The 19935-nt window shown below is 40.4% G+C and overlaps 1 protein-coding gene and 1 long non-coding RNA gene across 2 annotated transcripts in view; one reads left to right on the forward strand and one right to left on the reverse strand.

Moving 5' to 3' along the window:
• Positions 1 to 19935, forward strand: part of PCSK2 (proprotein convertase subtilisin/kexin type 2) — a 275158-nt gene that overhangs the window by 81153 nt on the left and 174070 nt on the right. The gene's annotated exons all lie outside the window — the stretch shown is intronic.
• LOC109498092 lies at positions 16948 to 18020 on the reverse strand. The gene is made up of 2 exons (XR_002154682.3): positions 17382 to 18020; positions 16948 to 17126 (listed from the first exon to the last, which is right to left on the reverse strand). It is a non-coding gene; the product is annotated as an uncharacterized LOC109498092 (long non-coding RNA).

A 19935-nucleotide genomic window follows, 5' to 3' on the forward strand; every position in this document is an offset into this window, starting at 1 on the left:
AGTGGGTCATTCAATCAGGAATGAATGATTTGCTTTTTTATGTTCGTATCATCTCTGAGTGGAGTGTTAATGTTTCCCTAAACAATCTGTATGATCCCATTTTATGGTAAGAACATAAACCCATTTTCTTTTATCCATATGGTAAATAACCTATCTTCTTTGTCATTTACACTTTCTAAGAACCATATTCACCACCACTATTTATCACCATGTGCCCAGCCTGGAATATACATTCTGCATACTTTATCCCATTTAATTCTGGCCTCCACCCATGGAGGTGGCTCTTACTACCCTCCTCACTAATGAGGAAGTCGAGACTCCCAGAGGTTAAATGGTGCCTTGATCACACTGTTAAAAGACAATACCCAGTTCCATAAGCCTAAACCATTGATGCTATATTGCCTCCCTTTTAATTATACTTAGGTTTTTGGAGTAAGTAATATCTTTACATGGATCAAAATTATGTATATATAATACATGTATATGTATAAAGTTCTTCAGAAGTCTCCTTGTCTCTCCTTCCCTCATTAGCTTATTTCACCCCTACCTATTCTAAATAACCACCGTTGTTAATTTCCTGTGTAACTCCCCCTGAGCCCTTTGTACATACAAAGTATAAATATATATCCTGTTTCTTCCCCTTTTAACACAAACAGTAGTAAACTATAAACGCCCTCGTGCATCTTCCTTTTGGTACCTTCCGTATTAGTACAAGAGCAGCTTTCTTGGTCTTTTGTACAGATAAATGATATTCTATTGTATGAATGAATCATATTTGACTTAGCCAGTTCTCTATTGATGGATATTTGGGTTGCTACTCATCTTTTGTTACCATACACATTTTATGTGTATTGCTTCCTGCCTGTGTAAGTATATCTGTAGAGTAAATTCCCAGAAATTGAATGGTTAGGTCAAAGTAGATACATTTGTGATTTTGATAGATGTTACCATATTGCCCTCCATAGCAGCTGTAACACTTATATTTATGGCGCTTTTTAAGGTATAAGAGGGTCTTTGGTGTTTTGTTTTGTTTTGTGTAGTTAGAAATTGTATTTGGTTGCTAGTAATAGAGACCCAATCACAGCAGGATAAACCCAGAAGGGTTTATTTCCTCACATAAATGGAATCTGAAGGCAAATAGGGTAGGGCTGCGATGGCAGCTCCACAAAGCGTAAGGAACCAGGCTCCTGTACTTTGTTTTGGTTCTGTCCTTCTGAACATATGGCTTCTAATCTCAAACTCACAAAATAACTGCTGAAACTCCACTGTCACATGAGCATCCCAAACAAGATCAAGAAAAGACCAAGAGTAAACAGTGATTTCTATAGGAGTCCAAAAATATCATTGCTTAAACTTATTGGCAAGAAACGCTGGGAAGTATACTTTTTTGGCGGAGCATGTGGCTGCCCTCACTGCTGCAGAATTCTATTAAGAAGGTAGACCAAAAAAATAAACATTAAGAAAACTTTTTTTTAGAGGGGCTCCTGGGTGGCTCAGTCGGTTGAGCATCCGACTTGGGCTCAGGTCATGATCTGTGAGGTTTGTGAGTTCGAGCCTCACATCGGGCTGTGTGCTCGAAGCTCAGAGCCTGGAACCTGCTTCAGATTCTATGTCTCCCTCTCTCTCTGCCCCTCCCCCAATCATGTTCTCTCTCTCTCTCTCTCTCTCTCTCTCTCTCTCTCTCTCAAAAATAAACAATAAAAAAAGGTTTTTTAAAGAAAGTAGACCAGAGAGTGTGGATATTGAGTAGACAAGCAGCAATCCTTACTACCGTGTCACAGCTAGGTCTTTTCTTCACTGAGTCCCCACTCCAAAACCAAATAAATATTTATGTGCATTTCTATTTACTTCTTTTATATCCTCAATTTTAACGTTAATTTATCACAAATTTATTTTAATACATAGTACTTTTTTCTTTAAGAATTTTCTTTTTTTTTTTTTAGAAAAAAAAAAGAATATTTTCAAAACATCTTCCCCATCCAGCCCTTCAAAAAGAGAATAAGACGGGTGCCTGAGTGGCTCAGTCAGTTAAGCCTCTGACTTCAACTCAGGTCATGATCTCACAGTTCGTAGGTTCGAGCCCCACGTCAGACTCTGTGCTGAGAGCTCACAGCTTGGAGCTTGCTTCGGATTCTTGGTCTCCCTTTCTCTCTGTTCCTCCCCCACTCATGCTCTCTCTCTTTGTCTCTCAAAAATAAACGTTAAAAAAGTAAAAAGAGAATAAGAAAAGACATTTTTATATTTTCCTAAATTTATACAAGATTTAATCATAAAAGTATTTGACAAATTAATTAAAACTATACTTTCATATGGTGACTCTTTATGGAAATTAATTTCATGTGATATAGGGGTTTCTTTTTCAGTTAGCTAATTGATTCAATGCCACTTGTTTAATTTATACAGCCCTAACCATATGACTTTATTATATACAAAAATCTTAATATCAAATATTTGGACTGAGTTTCCATTGAGTATAGATTGCTGAGAAGCAGTGAAATTGACACCTTCACAATATTATGTCTTCTCTTTCAAGGTCATGGTATGTCTCCCAATGTATTCGTTCAAAATTCAGTCAAATTTCATAGTTTTTTTTTTTTAATTAGGTCTTGTGTCTTACGTATAGATATTTTCCCAAGACTTTCATAGTCTGAAGTATTATTATGAATACATTTTTTCTTATGACTTTCTCTAAAAAACTACTGCTAGTACATAGGAAAGCTATGAAATTCTTAAATGTTGATTTTCTCCATCTTGCTGAGCCTTATTAATTATGATAGCCTGAAACACAATTATCTTGAATTTTCTAAGGAGAAACTCAAAGAAAGTATAAATAATGACCATTTCATATGTCTTTTCTTCTTCTTCTTCTTCTTCTTCTTCTTCTTCTTCTTCTTCCTTCTTCTTCTCTTCTTCTTCTCTTCTTCTTCTTCTTTTTAAGAGTTTATTTACATATTTTGAGATGGGAGGAGGGACAGAGAAAATCTCAAGCAGGCTCTGCACTGTCAGCACAGAGCAACACGCAGGGCTCGATCTCACAAACCCTGAGATCATGACCTGAGCCGAGATTTAGAGTCAGACACTTAACAGGCTGAGTCACCCAGGCACCCCTCTTATCTCTTCTATCATTTATATCTCATACATTTTTCTTGACCTTGTTTTGTTTACAACCTCCAAAGAAACGAGTAAGAGCTGTCAGTGTGGGCATCATTGTGTTGTCCATGGTAACAAGAGTGCCTGTTTTGTTTTTGTATCTTTTGCTTCTTAACAAACACTGTATCACATTTCAAACACTTTTTATGCTTCTAATTCATAAAGAGTACTTATCAAAAATGGAAACTATCAAATATAGCAAATATACTTGAAACATATGTCTACATCATCATATTGTTTTTCTTTTAAACAGTTAATGCAATAAAGTATATTACAGTGACTGATTTCCTAATATAAAAACACCTCCAAATTACTAGTGTAAATTTCACCTGGTCATGAGACTTTATCTTTATTATAATACAGATTCAATTTGTTGATATTTTATTTAGAATTCTAAAAGTCTGGACTCCTAAGAGATATTTGTCTTCAGTTTCTTTTTGGGGCAATCTTTTTCTCGGGAATCATGAAGCCCATAAAATGAACCGGAAACTTTTTGTTTCCTAACAGTTTAAATAGCAAAGGAACAATATGCTCCTTGAAGGTCAATGTAACTCGTTTAAAAACTGGGTTGTTCTGGTCCTTTTTTAGAAGTGTATCTTTGACAACTTTTCAACTTCCTTTAAATTGCCTATTGTCTATTCAGGTTTTCTGCCACTTCCTGAGCCCATTTTGGTAATTTATACATTTCTTGAAGAGTATTTATTCATCTCAGTTATCAAATTTGTTACTGTAAACTTGTGTATGGTATTTCCTTACCATTAAAAAATCCTTTCAGTATATAATTATATGCTTTTATTCCTAATATAGTGTACTGCTCTCTTCTCTTTCTCTGTTTTTTTATTACACTTAGGTTTGGCTATTATGTCGGCTTTTTGAAAGAACCAAAATTTAGATTTGTTTCTCAATACTACTCTTGGGGGGAGGATATTTGTTTGTTTTTATCTTAATAATACCTTTTTCCTATTTCCTTTGAAATTATTGTTTGTGTTTCTTAAATAAACACTATGTTATTTTATTTAAAAAAAATTTTTAAGTAATCTCTATACCCAACGCAAGGCTTGAACTCACAATCCCCGAGATTAAGCATTGCATGCTGCACCGACTGAGCCAGCCAAGCACCCCAATGCTGTTATTTTATTTGCAATAAAAGCTATATAGTTTTTATTACTAAATATACAGTATTAAAATGATTTCCTTTGAATCAAGATTTGGATTCATCTCACACGCTTTGAAATGTGATCTTCCATTATTATTCCTTTCTAAGTAGCCTATAATTATTTTTTAAATGAGTATTTGAAGATGACGTGCAGTAGCTCCTTGACAATTGCAGTTTGCTACATAACCATTAAATCCGATGTGTTCATTACGCTACATAAATACTCTGTATCCTTGCGATTTTTTGTTCTTCCTGGTCTGCCAATTTTTGAAGGCAACATGTAAACTCTCTACTATAATTGTGGTCGAGGTGACGTTTCCTTTTATTTCTAAGAGTTGCTGATTCCAGTTCCAAAGTTATAATGAATGCATAAAGTTTTGTGATTGTTGTGTTCCCCTGGAAGATATTCCTTTTAACAATAGGAAGTATTTCCTTTGTCCCTACGATACTTTCCCCATGGTTTCTTCCTTCTGATGTTAATACTGCCCACCCTGCCTTTCTAATAGGCATTGTTCTGCATTCTTTCAGCCCATCTTTCACTGTCTCTTTATTTGCAACCTTTCTTTTTATGATGTGTCTCTTGGTGGTACCACATAACTGGTGATGGCTTTGGTTCATTCAGTTGGACAACCTTGTCTTTTATTAAGCATCTAATTCATTCATATTCATTGTGACCTCTGTGTGGAACTTATGCCCTTCGTTTTAAGTCTTCTTAAAACTATACTATACTTTTATACTTCTACTATACTTTTTTGATATTTCCCTTTTTCCCTTTCCAGCCTTTTGCTGGAATAAGCAACCTTACTTTGTTTCTTCTGCCCTCACACATGAATTCAGGAGTCACAATCCATTTTTCTCTAAACTCCGTAAACCCTATTCTATTTTCTCCTGGCATTTGGTGTTTCAAGTAAAAAGCCCAGTACCTAAGAAGTCCAGTTTGATTCTCCCTCCTTTAGAGGTTTTGTGGGGTTTTTTGTTTGAGGGATTTTTTTTTTTTTTTTTTGCCTTGTCTAAAGGATCGTAGGACTTTTCCTTTATTCTGGAAATTTAGAAATATTCCACAATCTGATTTATTTTAAATAATCTTGTTTGTCATCCAGTGAGAGTTACTAATTTGAAAGAAAACCTGTGCAGATCAAAAATATTTTTTTCCTCATTCCCCCTCATTTCCTCTGTTTTCTCCTTTTTTTAAATTGACATTATGTAAATATAAGATATTCTGGATCTGTCCTCCATGCTTCTTCCCCTTGCTTTCTTTTTCCTTCTCTCTGTCCTGTTCTCTGAGACAATTCCTTGAATTCATTAACTTGATTTTTAACAATGTCCATTCTATTCCTAAATTAAATTTGAGAACAGTAATTGCTTTGAATTTCTTAAAAGGTTCTCTTTTTCCTGTTTATTCTTCTCTCATAGCAAACTGCGCATGTCATATTGATAGAAATATCCCTTAAATTTCACTGAGGCTATAAATTTAAAATTGGGATAATCTCTGTTTTGTTTTGTTTGTTTGTTTGTTTTATGCTTTTCAGTGAGATCCACAGTTACATTCAGCAAACATTTATTGAGAATTTAATGTGTTCCCAGCATTGTTTTAAATGCTTTACATATGTTAACTCATTTCATCCAACCAACCGGTGTGGGTTAGATAGTTAGGACATGTACGGTTATTATTACCAACATTTCACCGCGAGGACAGCAGGGCAGAGGCCGACGCTAACCCAGGCCATCTGGCCCCAGCGTCCTGAAGCGCCATCGTGATTGCAACGTGGAATTTGCTCCTCGTGCTCAGGTAGTCTCCTCTTTCAGCTGCTGCTTTTACAGATATGGGTGTGTGGTTCTTCTCTTCTCTGCCTCATCTTTACAAATGAAAATATAAATTTCTCCATACTGATAACCAGTGTCTCCTGCTTGCCTCTCCCCAAGCAAGGGACCTCCGGCACTGCTCCATCCAGGGGTGGCAAAGCCCCGGGGCAAGAATTATGCCAGCTTTTGAGGGGACAGGGCTTCAGGAATTCCAGAGTCCTAAGACCTGGTGTCTGTCCAATTCACTGCTCCAGTACCTGATCGCAGGCCAGCAGGGATGTAACTGCCTGTGCAAAGCCATGGGGCTGTCTGAACAAAGCAGGTGACTCCCTCGGGGCCAGAGAAGCGGTGTGGCATGTGAGCAGGACATCCGCAGGGTCCGCCACATACGTCACATCAAAAACTCCCAACTTCCCAGAACGAGACATAGCTAGCTAATCACCTACATAAACTCTGAAACCTAAATCATGGGATCTATCGCAGAATCCCACATTCTTGGGGCGCCTGGGTGGCTCAGTCGCTTAAGTGGCCGACTCTTGATTTCAGCTCAGGTCATGATCTCATGGTTCGTGAGATCTCTGCCCCTTCCCTGCTCATGCTCTCTCTCTCTCTCTCTCTCTCTCTCTTTCTCAGAATAAAAAAAGAAAGAAAAAAAGAAAGAAAAAAAGGGTTTTTGTAAATGTAAAACTGGTTTAAAAATTTACCAATTTTTTTAAGATAGAGAATAAATTCCAAGAACCTCCACATGACATTTTGTTGACATCCTTACCTCTGATGCAGCCAAACCATATGTACCCCCATCACCCTTCACCTGTCCTCACCTTGACGCCATCTGTTTCCTGTCTTCCAGAAATTCTTCCAGCCTGGCCTGTCAAGTCTGTCCTTCTGAGTTTTTCAGCTCTGTTGCATATTTTCTTTTAAATTTACATCCCTTTGGTTATTCCAATAGAATATTTGTAGGAAGGGAAGGAGAACCTCTGAGCTCAAATCACTGCTTTGAAATGGGCCTTCCTGTATTTCCAGCAAGTTTTGTGCTGCATTATTTTATTTTGTTTTGTTTTGTTTTTCTGGGAAAATACATTTAGTGAAAAGCCAGGAGCAAGGGATACTTGACAACAATGGTTCGTGAGAAAAAATATTCATTTGGGAATGTACGATACCCTCCAATTCAATAGTCTTTGCTGAGTAATCACCATGCATGAAGCAGAGTCCTGGGCAGGAACAGAGTACAAGGAGAGCATCAGAAATTATCTTCTGTTAAGGAATCTACTACTGAAATCATTGTTGCACTGTATGATAACTAACTTGAATGTAAATTTTTTAAAAATTAATGAATAAATTGGGGCGCCTGGGTGGCGCAGTCGGTTAAGCGTCCGACTTCAGCTCAGGTCACGATCTCGCGGTCCGTGAGTTCGAGCCCCGCGTCAGGCTCTGGGCTGATGGCTCGGAGCCTGGAGCCTGTTTCCGATTCTGTGTCTCCCTCTCTCTCTGCCCCTCCCCCGTTCATGCTCTGTGTCTCTCTGTCCCAAAAATAAATAAAAAAAAAACGTTGAAAAAAAAAAAAGTTGAAAAAAAAAATTAATGAATAAATAAAAAAATAAATAAATGCTAAATTTAAGTGAAGATTTATACATAATTCTTTTTAGATAACATTAGCTTGATCCTATAAATATCAATCATTACCTTTTCCCCTAAAATATCATAGAAAATAAAAGAATAACGAATTAAAAAAAAAGAAGAAAAAAATTATCCTCTCGGGGCACCTGGGTAGTTCAGTCGATTAAGCATCTGACTTCGGGCTCAGATCATGATCTCATGGTTTGCGGGTTCGAGCCCCGCAGTGGGATCTGTGCTGACAGCTCAGAGCCTGGAGCCTGCTTCAGATTCTGTGTCTCCCTTTCTCTCTGCCCCTCCCCTGCTCGTGCTCTGTCTCTCTCTCCCTCTCGCAAAAATAAACATATTTTTTTTTTAATTTAGAAATTAAAAGTCCTTTTTGGGGGGGGTTGTTCACTTTTGCGGGATTACCTTTCATCCCTTGTATTGAAAATGTTTATTATTTTGTGTTGCCTTATTTTCTAAAATTAATTACCATAACCTTTTTCATCAAAAGGTGAAAATGTGGGAAGAGTCTTCTTATGGTAAAGTCACCTCAACCCTAAAAGTTTTTTTTTTTTTTAATTTTTTTTTTCAACGTTTTTTTTTTTTATTTATTTTTGGGACAGAGAGAGAGACAGAGCATGAACGGGGGAGGGGCAGAGAGAGAGGGAGACACAGAATCGGAAACAGGCTCCAGGCTCCGAGCCGTCAGCCCAGAGCCTGACGCGGGGCTCGAACTCACGGACCTCGAGATCGTGACCTGGCTGAAGTCGGACGCTTAACCGACTACGCCACCCAGGCGCCCCCAACCCTAAAAGTTTTGATGAATTTACTTGTACTATAAAAGGTGAACAGCAGGCCCATTGGTGACATCTCCTAGTGATAACACTCAGAAAGGTTTCCTCTGTTGGCCCAAAGATGCTACATGAACATAAAATGTCATGTTTCACTGTAGATAAGGAAGCAATATTATCTAGAGAGTGAGCTGCACTTAAATGATATTCAAAGTGGACCCTTTGTGTTTTATATTTGTTTTTAAGGGTGTTTTACAGGATTAATGTTTTCATGACATTTGAGTTGAATTACAATTGCATACACTACATTAATTACAAGTGTTGGTGTTTGAGCAGAAAATTTAGTGAACAGGTGTTGCAAAGTACATGCTGGGTGTTGTACACGATGAGGACAGCCAGGTTCAAAGTCAAAAAAGGACTGTTTATATTAGAAAATTAGGAATGGTGAGTGTCCCGGTGCTGCGGTTGAGTTTCTCGGGCAGGGAGGACAGAAAGAGACTATTCAACATCAGAGCATCATCTGGCTATTTGGAAATGGATTTAGCATACTGGGGCCAGGTTCATTGGCGCCATGGTCTGAATCAGCAGCACTGGCTGGCCGGCGTGCTCCAGGCTGCAGGTTGAGTTAGGGTCTTTCCCATGTGTCTCCTTTTTCAGGCTGGTGGCTCCCTGGAGTCTGCCCAGGCTGCTGTCACAAAAATGCCACAGAGTGTGTGGCTTAAACCACAGGCGTTTATTACTCTCAGCCCGGAAGGCTGGGAAATCCAAGATCAAGGTGCTGGCAGATTCAGATTCTGTCGAGGACCTGCTTCCTCATTCGCAGATGGCCATCTTCTCCCTGTATCCTTATTTGCAGAAGGGATGAGGAAGCTATGGGATCCCTTTCATAAGGGTGCTAATCCCATTCCTGAGCGACATGCTCCTGAACCAAGCACTTCTCAAAGGCTCCACTCCCAAATAACTACCACATTGAGGGTTAGGATCTCAGCATATGAGTTTGAGGGCTGGGGAGATATAAATATTCAGTCTATACCACATGGCAAATGGCAAGTGTGGGTTATATGTTTTGATGTGATAGTATTTGGTTCAGAGTCATCATTGTTATGTCCTTACTGTAAACATAGCTTCTTATCAATAAAAAGTCATATCATTCAATGTTCTTTGTCTTCAGGTCTACGTTGTCCAATTAATATTGCCACTCTTACTCTCCTGTTAGTACATGAACCTGATTTAGCTTTGCTAATCCCTTTATTTTTTGCCTTCTTGGAACAATTACTTTTTTAGGTAATTAAAAAAAAATTTTTTTTAATGTTTCTTGTTGAGCGAGAAAGAGAGACAGAGTGTGAACAGGGGAAGGACAGAGAGAGAGGAAGACACAGAATTGGAAACAGGCTCTAGTCTCTGAGCTGTCAGCACAGAGCCCGATGCCGGGCCCGAACTCACAAACTGTGAGAGCATGACCTGAGCAGAAGTCAGATGCTTAACCAACTGAGCCACCCAGGCACCCCTTTAGGTAATTTTTAAAAATAGCATACAGTTGAATTTGGACTTTTGATCTCAACTAAAAGTAATTTTCTTTTAGTGTGGTGCTCTAAGGTATTTTTATTTATTGTCAAAAGTAACATATTTGTTATTTTTTAAAACTTTTTAAGTTTATTTATTTGGGGGGTGGGGGCAGAGAGAGGGAGAAAGAGAATCCCAGGCAGGCTGCACACTGGCAGCGTAGGGCCCGATGCAGGGCTTGAACCCACAAACAGTGAGATCATGACCTAAGCGGAAATCAAGAGTCGGATGCTTAACCGACTTAGCCACCCAGGCGCCCGAAAATTAATATATTTGTTCGTGGGACTCTAGGCTAGTTCCTTTTGTCTGTCCTTTACGGATTATCTTTTTACTGTTCTTTCCTTCCTTTTCTGCTCTGAGAGCTATAACCCATCTTTATTCTCCTCATGATTACAATAAGAAGTAAAACATATATGAATCCATTTTTCTCTAATTATAAAATGTTAACTAGCCAATAATATTTATGAAATGATCTCTGAGGGAGACACTAGATTTCAACACGCTCTTACTTGCTCTCCACTTGGCTGCTTTCCTATTTCAATTGACTTAAGTGGGGATTCCAGACTTAGCCTCCCCCGCCCCCCCCCCATAGCTTACATGTTATAGTTTAGCTTTAGAACAATGGTTTTCACAGGCGAAGGGGGGTGGGGTGCGGGGAGGGAAGATTTGCGGCCCCAGAAGACACTTGGCAATGCCTAGAGATAGGATCACCACAGCTGGTGGGGAGGTGGTGGATAGAGGCCAGGGATGCTGCTCAACATTCTCAGTGCGATCGGGATGCTGTGTGTGGACTTTTGCTTCTATTGCTGTTACGGTTGTTTTAAGTTAATGATGTTTAAGATATCGTTGACGCCCTAATCATATTTCAGATTTCTTATGTTTTATTTATTTTGAGAGAGAGGGTGTGGGTGAACAGAGGCAAGGCAGAGGGAAAGGGAGTGATAGAGAATCCCAGGCAGGATCCACTCTGTCAGCACAGAGCCCAGCACGGGGCCCGAACCCACCAACGGTGAGATCATGACCTGAACCAAAACCAACTGTTGGATCTTAAGCAACTGAGTCAGGTGCCCCTAAATTCTCATTTCTTAAAAAATTTACTTCACGGTTTGTTCCTTCATGGTTTTCTTTTCTTTTTCTTTTCTTTTTTTTTTTTTTTTTTTTTTTTTTTTTGCCAGAAAGCCTTTCTCCAGCCTTTTCACCAGACATTTTCCTGGTTGTCTTGGATTATATCTCTCCACGCAATAATTTTTAACACAACAGGACCTATTTTGGTGTTTGTTATAAAATACCATCAAATAGTTGCATGATTCTCACAGTATGGCTTAATACACAATCCATCCTTTCCCCCTTTAATTTGCAAAACCACCTTATTGTGTGCTAAACACAAGGGTCAGTTTCTGGGGTTCCGTTCTGCTTCATCCACTCTGTTTTCTCCGGCTAACCTCTCTGTTTGCATCATGTGGCCGTATGGTATGTTTTCATGCCTGCCCAACTTCCTTCATCACAACTGCCTGTAACGATCATCCTTTTAACTTTCCTTGTCTAGTTAGTCTTCTCAGAAGGATGCTGGGGTAATTTTTACCCAGTCCCCAAAAATATCCCTTGGGACTTTTTATTGGAATTTTATCACATGTCCAAATTAACACTGGATATCTCCGATCCCTGATTCCATTTCTCCCGTCTTCCATCATTGTTATACCTTCATTGTTCCCTCCGAGTTCTGGAAGAATTTCCCAAATTTGGCTTTTTCCTCACTAATCCGATTTTCTACCTTATCTGTCATTCTTCTGGTGTGACAGTTTTGGATTTAATAATCCTGTTTCTGCTCTTAGGCAATCTTTAGTGCTATCAAAGCGCCTTCCTCTCACGGACTCTCAGCTGTGCTTTCATGAATCTGGCTGGGAATTAGAAAGACATTCATTCTTTCTCCTATCCCACCCTGTAGATCTATTTGGGGGGAAGGCACCAGTTCTAACTCTCCGGGATGGATGACCCAGGCTTCGTCAGGTTTAGGGTGTCTCTTTTCCTCCTGAAGGAAGCAGGTGTGTGTTTACTCTCATTTGTCACATGAGCTGGCTCCCTGACAGCCGGCTGGCCACATACTTCAGGCCCCGGGGAAAGAAGGAGTGAAAAGCTGAGATTCAACTCTGGTTTGATCCCATCTGTTCAGAGACCCAGGGGAAGGCGCCCTAGCCTGAAGGATGGTCTTTCAGTCTGCCTCCTGCCCCTTCACTGAGCAGGCACGAATTAGCCCCAGCAGGATCTCCAGGGCTGGCCGGTGACAGCTGCCCTCTTTACAAGTCCACAGCCCTGTGTCCCTGGTAGAGCCATCTGTGCCCACTGGAGCCTGGAGTCTGCACTGCTCTGGGCACCTTCTACCCAGGGCCATTTGACGGGATGAAAACACATCTCCCAGAGGCTGGTTGGCTGAGTCCTCTCCGCACATCGCCGCCCAGCCCCCCCCACTGAATCTCCAAGAAATGCCAGGCAGTTCCTGGCACACCCCCTGGTTTACAGCTTTCTCTTTTTACATCTTTTTTGGTCATTTCCAGTGAGTTGAAGAGGGTGAGATTTTGATGTCTGGACGTCTAAGAGGTACAGGCATGGTCAAGGGAAATGTGAGCTTTATTTATGTGTCAATTATTACAATGAAAATACTTTTCGTTTTTCTCATTTCCTCATTTTCATGCTTTTTTGATTAATACTGAGAAGGATTTTCAATAATACTGTTCAGTTGAACTCATAAAATATTGATTCTGTTCTGATATGAGTTGAGGCTTTACCAAAATGACCCTCAAAAGTGAGTGTGTTGCCTTAAGGTGAAGTCCTCACAAAGCCTCTTAGAATATTAGGTGCTCTCACATTTATTTTATTTGATAAATACATTTTTGGGGGGGAGAGACATAACTTGCCTTAAACAACCTTAAATGATGCTAATTTTGGATGCTCATAGAAGCGACCTGATGAAGCGAAAGAATGCAAGGCGCAGAGAAACTTCACAAAGGTGATCAGAGTCACCAGACTGTAGTCACCATCGCCTGGGATATGGCCCTGGGCTTCAGGGTGGGGTGTCATTGTAAACAAGCCTTTTCAAATCACTTTTAAAAAGCAAGACAGGATCAGTGGAGAGTGTGACCTGCAGGATCAATGAAGAAGAGAGCTGTTTGATGTTACATGAATAGGAACTTGGAACTTAGGAGGGAAATTGTAGCACTGGCATCGGATATGGATTAAAAATAAGTGTCCTGCCGCAGATAAATCACAACACGAGGTAAAATGTTAGAAGCCCTGTTTTGACAACTGTGTGATGACTCATAAAGCAGCTTCCAGCAGGAGGAGGGCCCTGATGTCCAAGGCACCTGGAAAGACTTTGGATAAAATAGGGTCTGAAAAAGCAGTGGTTTTAAATCAACACTCCACAGATGTCATTTTCAATGTGAGTCAACAAATAATTACCACAAGGAGGCACTGGCCCGGTCCATCCATTTCCCAAGAAGCTTTCATATTTACATTGCCCGTGAGACATTTTTTGCATATTCTTCTTGGGAAAATGGGGCATCGCCTTATCTTTGAGGTCACCTTTTATTTGGACAGTCAGTATAAACACTGTCATAAAACCTAAAATATTGCAAAGCAAAAGTGGCCTTTTCATTTCACGTTATAGACCAATTCTCTTTATGACCTTATAAAATACCAAGGTTATAAACAATGTATACTTGGTTATTTATCACCCTCCTATTGCTTAACAGCAAGTTGCAAATTGCTTCCAAAGGAGTGTCTTGATTATTTTAATTTCAGTTAAGGAATTTGAAAGACGGTGGTTATTTGGTGTTCTATATGCCTTTTGGTGCTGGAAAAAAATGCACGCACACACACACACACACACACACACATACACACACACACACACACACACACACACGCTTATGGTGAAGCTATAAGATACCCAAACTGAAAGATCTCTACATTTGCCAACAACCAGGATCCAAGAGATCAAAACTAAGAACATATATAGATGTTTTCCTCTCAGTACTTCAGCCTTGACCTTCACATTAAGTCAACGTGTGTGAACCCAGAAATTTCCGGGTGTGGGATGCACACAAAGCAAAAAAATCCCACATTTGTCAGACTTTTCTCTGTAAGCTATCCCAACTAACCCAGAACCTCAGGCAACCCCGGGCCTTGGGCAAAATAAGAATTTTCTTGTTGGCCTGCAGTACGTCTCCCTCTCACTTCAAAAGAGCTGATACTAAATTGTCTTTAATCCTGGAATGTCATGACCCAGGATCCACCCCACAACCCCCTCGCCAGCCCATGTCAATGTCTATTGTTTTTTATCAGTCCCCCTGAGCATGTTTCAATTTACCAACAGCTTTTCCAGATTGCTTAGTTGCTGTCGGTCAGTCTTGCTCTTTCTATCCTTTACTTCCCTTCCAGGCCTCATTTTTCTTCTTGCTTCAAATCCCAGCTCTGCCGCTGGTTTGCCTCGTGATTTAAACTAGTCACCTGCCTCCTTTCAGACTCTGTAGTCTCATCTTTTTTTTTTTTTTTAATTTTTTTTCAACGTTTACTTATTTTTGGGACAGAGAGAGACAGAGCATGAACGGGGGAGGGACAGAGAGAGAGGGAGACACAGAATCGGAAACAGGCTCCAGGCTCTGAGCCATCAGCCCAGAGCCTGACGCGGGGCTCGAACTCATGGACCGCGAGATCATGTCCTGGCTAAACTCGGACGCTTAACCGACTGCGCCACCCAGGCGCCCCTGTATTCTCATCTTTAAAATGGGTAGAGTGCTATATCCCTCAAAGGGTCATTATGAGGACCTAATAAGAAAAACATAAAGCGTGTAGCCTATTAAATGTGCCTTCGGACAAGAAAGCTTAACCATACAGCAAACATAGAAAGCTGTCTCATTTACCTTATTTATTCTTGACACTCACAGCGTTTGACTGGGCATCTATAATAGCAGGCACTCATTAAATCTTTGTGAAATAAATGAATAGAAAAAAACGGTGTATCTAGTTACTCCGTGGGTAATGAATCAAACCGTTACAAGTTCAGCCATGTCAGTGTGCCATACACACAAACATTAAAAATTATTATCGTAATAAAGTTGAACATGACGCATTTCATTACCGGTAGGCATTTGCTTGCAAGTGCCGCAGTATTTTCTTAGCTGGACATTTTTCTGCAAAAGGGTTGCTCCCAAAATGAGGCAGAATTTGCATGAAGAATGTCTTGGTACTGAACATGGGATTTATTAGAATGAACTGTTTTTATACAGCTTCCTAAAACACAATTATATGGACATAAAGGTGAAGGGTACAGTCTTATCTCCCTTTTGCTAAAATGCATCGACAGTGTAATTTGTGCAGTTTATGTGAATTTCCTTAGTTCCACAGCTGGTTCTTGGTTTGCAGATAAATCATTTAGGTCAAGTGGATGATTTGTTTTCAAGCTGGCATTGACCCCGAATGAGTGAAGTATGCCAAAATTAATTAATGAATTAAAATAAGCCCTTTGGCGAGGGAGGCGGCACACTGACTGCTGTAAAAGGCTGAGGCTGAAGCTTCCCGAAGAGAACCATTGAATCCTCAAACAGATGGCCTCGGGCAGGTGATGACTTAGGACATCTCTAGGACACTGGATTTTGAAAATGAAACTGCTTTTCTCTAAGTTTAAATGCATATTGCCTGGGAACAGTATCCCCACCCTCAGCCCCACCGTTTCTCATTAGCACTCCACCCGTGCAAGGCCTGGTGCGACCGCTGGGTTCACGAACAGAAACACTTTCAGCACATCCAGAAATCTTTATGTCCTATGTAAAGAGTTCAGAGTGATATGAGATGAGCGGCCTTCAGACTCTTTCAGCCTTCATATCTTTCCTGAAGAAACTGCTGTCCCCCCTAATCACAACCCTTCGGACCCCTTAGAGAAGAGTCTCTCTCAAAACTCTGTTGATACTTAGAAAGAGCTTTGTAAATCCAAATGGCATGCATGACTCCTCTAGGTAGGTAATTTGGGAGGAAAAGTCCTCCAGAGGGTGGCTGGCTCGTTCATTCATTCCAGTAAGAGTGGTAGGAGATGTTAATTTTTTAAAAAGTGTTTTTACCTAGCGAGGTCAACGCCAGAAACAAGAGCGTCAGCCGCGTGACCTTGTAAGATTATGATTCCCTCTACCATGCCGAGTTATTTCACAAGTTGTGCCTTATTTAATTTGGCAAATACTTTTGGAGAGTCTTCGTTGTGTTTGAGAGTACAAAGTTGGATAAGTAATAGTTTCCAACATCAATGCATTTTCTGGCTAATGGAGGAAATTATCATAGAAACATTTGTTATGAGCTCTGAAAACATAGATAAAGGCATAATTAATTCTCCTTGGTGACCAGAGGTGAATAGAGGGAGGAGTTGAAAATTTCACTGAAAGCCTTGGGAGATGAATGGGAGTGTGCCAAAGGCCATTCTGAAGTGAACAGCATGTCCACAGGTAATAAGCCATTACCTGGAATGGAATATGGATATGACACACAGCCTGGTGTGGCTAAAAGGTGATGCTGGCAATGTCAGGAACAGCCGGACATAGCTAGACCGGAAAAGAACTCTGTGAATGCAGGTGGATACAACTACCTACCTTTTTTATACTGCTTCTGTCAAATTGCAGCAAACTGAAGAATGTCTTCTACTCCTTCCCCATGCCTTAATTGTGTGCCCTACCAGCGACCAAGAGTTTTCTAGGCTTTGGGGATAGAGCAGACTCCCTCATTTTGTGGCGTTTGCATTCTAATTAGGTAAGATCGAGAATAACCAAGAACGCAATAAATAACAAAGGAAATATCAAGAAATAGTCAATACGGTGCAGAGTACTAAAGCAGAGCAATGAGATAGAAGATACGCAGGTGGTACAATTAGGACGGAATTATGGTACATTGTAACTAGGTTATGATGGTCAGGGAAAGCATCTCCAAAGAGGTGACCTTTAAGATGACACCTGACTCTCACACACACAAAAGGGCCAAACATGCGAAGATCTGAAGAAGAACATTCCAGGCAGAAGTGCAAAGTCCTGAGGAGAAAACAAATTCAGTGTGTTTGAGGAATAGAATGATGGCCGGGGTGGCTACAATGTAAGGAGTTTTGTGCGTGTATCAGGTAGCTATTGCTGCATAACAAACCATCCCAAAACTTAATGGCTTAAAACAATAATGATCTATTTAGCTAACTATTCTACATGCCAATAATTTAGGCTGAACTCAGCTAGGTGACTCCCTCATATATCCATGGACAACTTGAGTCATGTAGGCAATTTTGCTGATCTTACCCAGGCCCCCTAACATGTCTGGAGCCTTTGAGTTACTCGTCTCTGCTCTTTGTGGTCTCTCATCTTCCAGTAGGTTGGTCCAGCTTGGTGACCGAGTAGGGCCCCAGGGAGAGCAGAGGCAACCACATCTCTTGAGGTCTAACCTAAGAACTGACACACCATCATTCTTGCCAAGTTCTATCACAGAGCAAATATCAAAGCAAGTCATAAGGCCAGTCCAGATTCAACAGGAGGAGAAAGAGACTTTGTTTCTTCTTGATGAAAAGACCCCCAAAAACTGCATCACAAAGGGAGTGAGTGAAGCATCACTCCCTTTGTGATGGCCATTTTTGCATAGTCTGTCATAAAACTGAAGAGACTGGCGAGAGACAGGTCAGGAAGGACTTGCAACCTCTCTTCTGCTGCTTCATCCATGACCAGAAGAGAAGTGAGTCAATGCAGGGAGAGTTTCTTTTCTTAGGACCTTAAAATAGGTTAGTACTAGGGTAGCAAGGAGGAAATAAAAGCCTTACTGGTAGTTATTACATAATTGCTGAGCTAGAAGAGATTTAGCAGATTCAAATGTTATCTTCTCATTCTTACTGAGTTCCAAAGAGTGAACAGAAGAGCTGAAGGCCAAAAGTAGGTCTCCTAATTTCCATCCAGGACTCCTTCCATCCACCATGCTGTCTGCTTGATTAAAGACACACTTGGTTTAAAGACTTGACCTAACAGGCCGAGAAATGAGAAAGCAGATGTACTAAAGTTTGACCATGTCCCCGGAGACACAGGGTCTGGAAGCTCATTTGCTATCACAAGGTAGAAAATGTTGATGATAATCAACAAGTGTGGTAATATTTCTTTCATGCAGAAATTTTATCTTCTCATATCGCCAACCATTTAAAAGAGCTCCCGAGAATGGGGTGCCTGGAAGGCTCACTCGGTGGAGCATTCAACTCTTGATCTCAGGGTTGTGAGTTTGAGCTCCACGTTGGGTGGAGAGATTAATTAAAAATGAAATCTTGGGGCGCCTGGGTGGCGCAGTCGGTTAAGCGCCCGACTTCAGCCAGGTCACGATCTCGCGGTCTGTGAGTTCGAGCCCCGCGTCAGGCTCTGGGCTGATGGCTCAGAGCCTGGAGCCTGTTTCCGATTCTGTGTCTCCCTCTCTCTCTGCCCCTCCCCCGTTCATGCTCTGTCGCTCTCTGTCCCAAAAATAAATTAAAAAAAAAAAAATGAAATCTTAAAAAAAAATTGTTTTAATTGAAGGGCTACCAAAAATAATAATATGATAATAGCTACACTGGTTGAGAACTTACCTTGTTCATCTTACCTTGACCTCTAAAATGCCAAAATAAATGTCGCCAGTCCACGCAAACTACATTTTCTGTGCAGACGTAATTCTCGAAGTCAGTCTGTCCCCTCAGTGCACAGCAATGTCTTTGAGATCATGGACTGGGTGTCATTCATCTACACGTACCCAGTTGGTCACATGGGACCCTGGACCAAGTAGGCGATCAGAAAACATTTGTGAAGAAAATAAACAAATCAATGAAGTCTTCATCAGAAATAGAAGTGCTAACAATGAAAAGCCATCAGAAAGATTCAACAACCAGAGTAGTGTAAGACCATTAACTTCAGGGCAAATCTACTCTGAGAAACTCCAATTATATCAATGAGTATTAATTGAGCCCCTTAATGAACACATTCCGCTTTTAAGAAAAAAAGGCTCATTTCTACTCCACATTTTTAGTGGATTTTGGAAAGATTTCCATGAAAAACACCTACTTTTTAAGTCCATTTGGTGCTAAATAGGTAAGTTTCAGTTCCTAGAAAATTCTTTTAAGTAGAATAATTTATTTCCTGGTAATTCCTGATCGATGTTACGTGAATATTTCCTTTGTATATATTTCTTAAAGGGCTCAAACATATTTAACCTGACTGTTATCCTAACAGGAGCAATGAAGGGCCAGGTGGTGTCATCATCATTTAACTGATGTTGTAAGCTTCTGGTCTTCCAAGGTGACCCAGAAAGTAGATGACTGAATCCAAAAGTGGGTGATTTATCATTTCATTGTGGGGAAATATGAAGAAGTTCTCGGCTTTTAGGAGGTGTCTTGGGCCATTAAAGTACACGTTGACAGTGATGGATGTGCCTTCATTGTGTGGTTTATAAAGGATAGATCAGGGCTGGGACAAGAACACACATCTTCTGACCCCAGGAGAGTCTCTTTTCCGGAAACATGACCCCCCTAGATGACCCCGCAAGGAATCTAGACTGGAATGAAATAGGAGACTGAGAGTTTTACAAGATGTAAAACCATGACTCCAAACCTGATTTTATAGACTTAGCAATATCTCTAGAGACTAATTCTCTTTCTCTTTCCCTGCTGCTGTAATTGACATATACTCCAAATGCCATTAGAACCAGCTTGCTCAAAAGATCTGTAGGAAAGCATTTCTCTCTGTTCCTTGTTCAGTATGTGCTCACAGCAGCCCTCACTAAACAGAAGGACTCAGATAGATAAATAAATGATATTTCACTCAAGTTATGGAGCCTGACTGCTTTACTCTGCAA

This window comes from Felis catus, chromosome A3 (genome assembly GCF_018350175.1).
Source record: "Felis catus isolate Fca126 chromosome A3, F.catus_Fca126_mat1.0, whole genome shotgun sequence".
NCBI lineage: Eukaryota > Metazoa > Chordata > Mammalia > Carnivora > Felidae > Felis > Felis catus.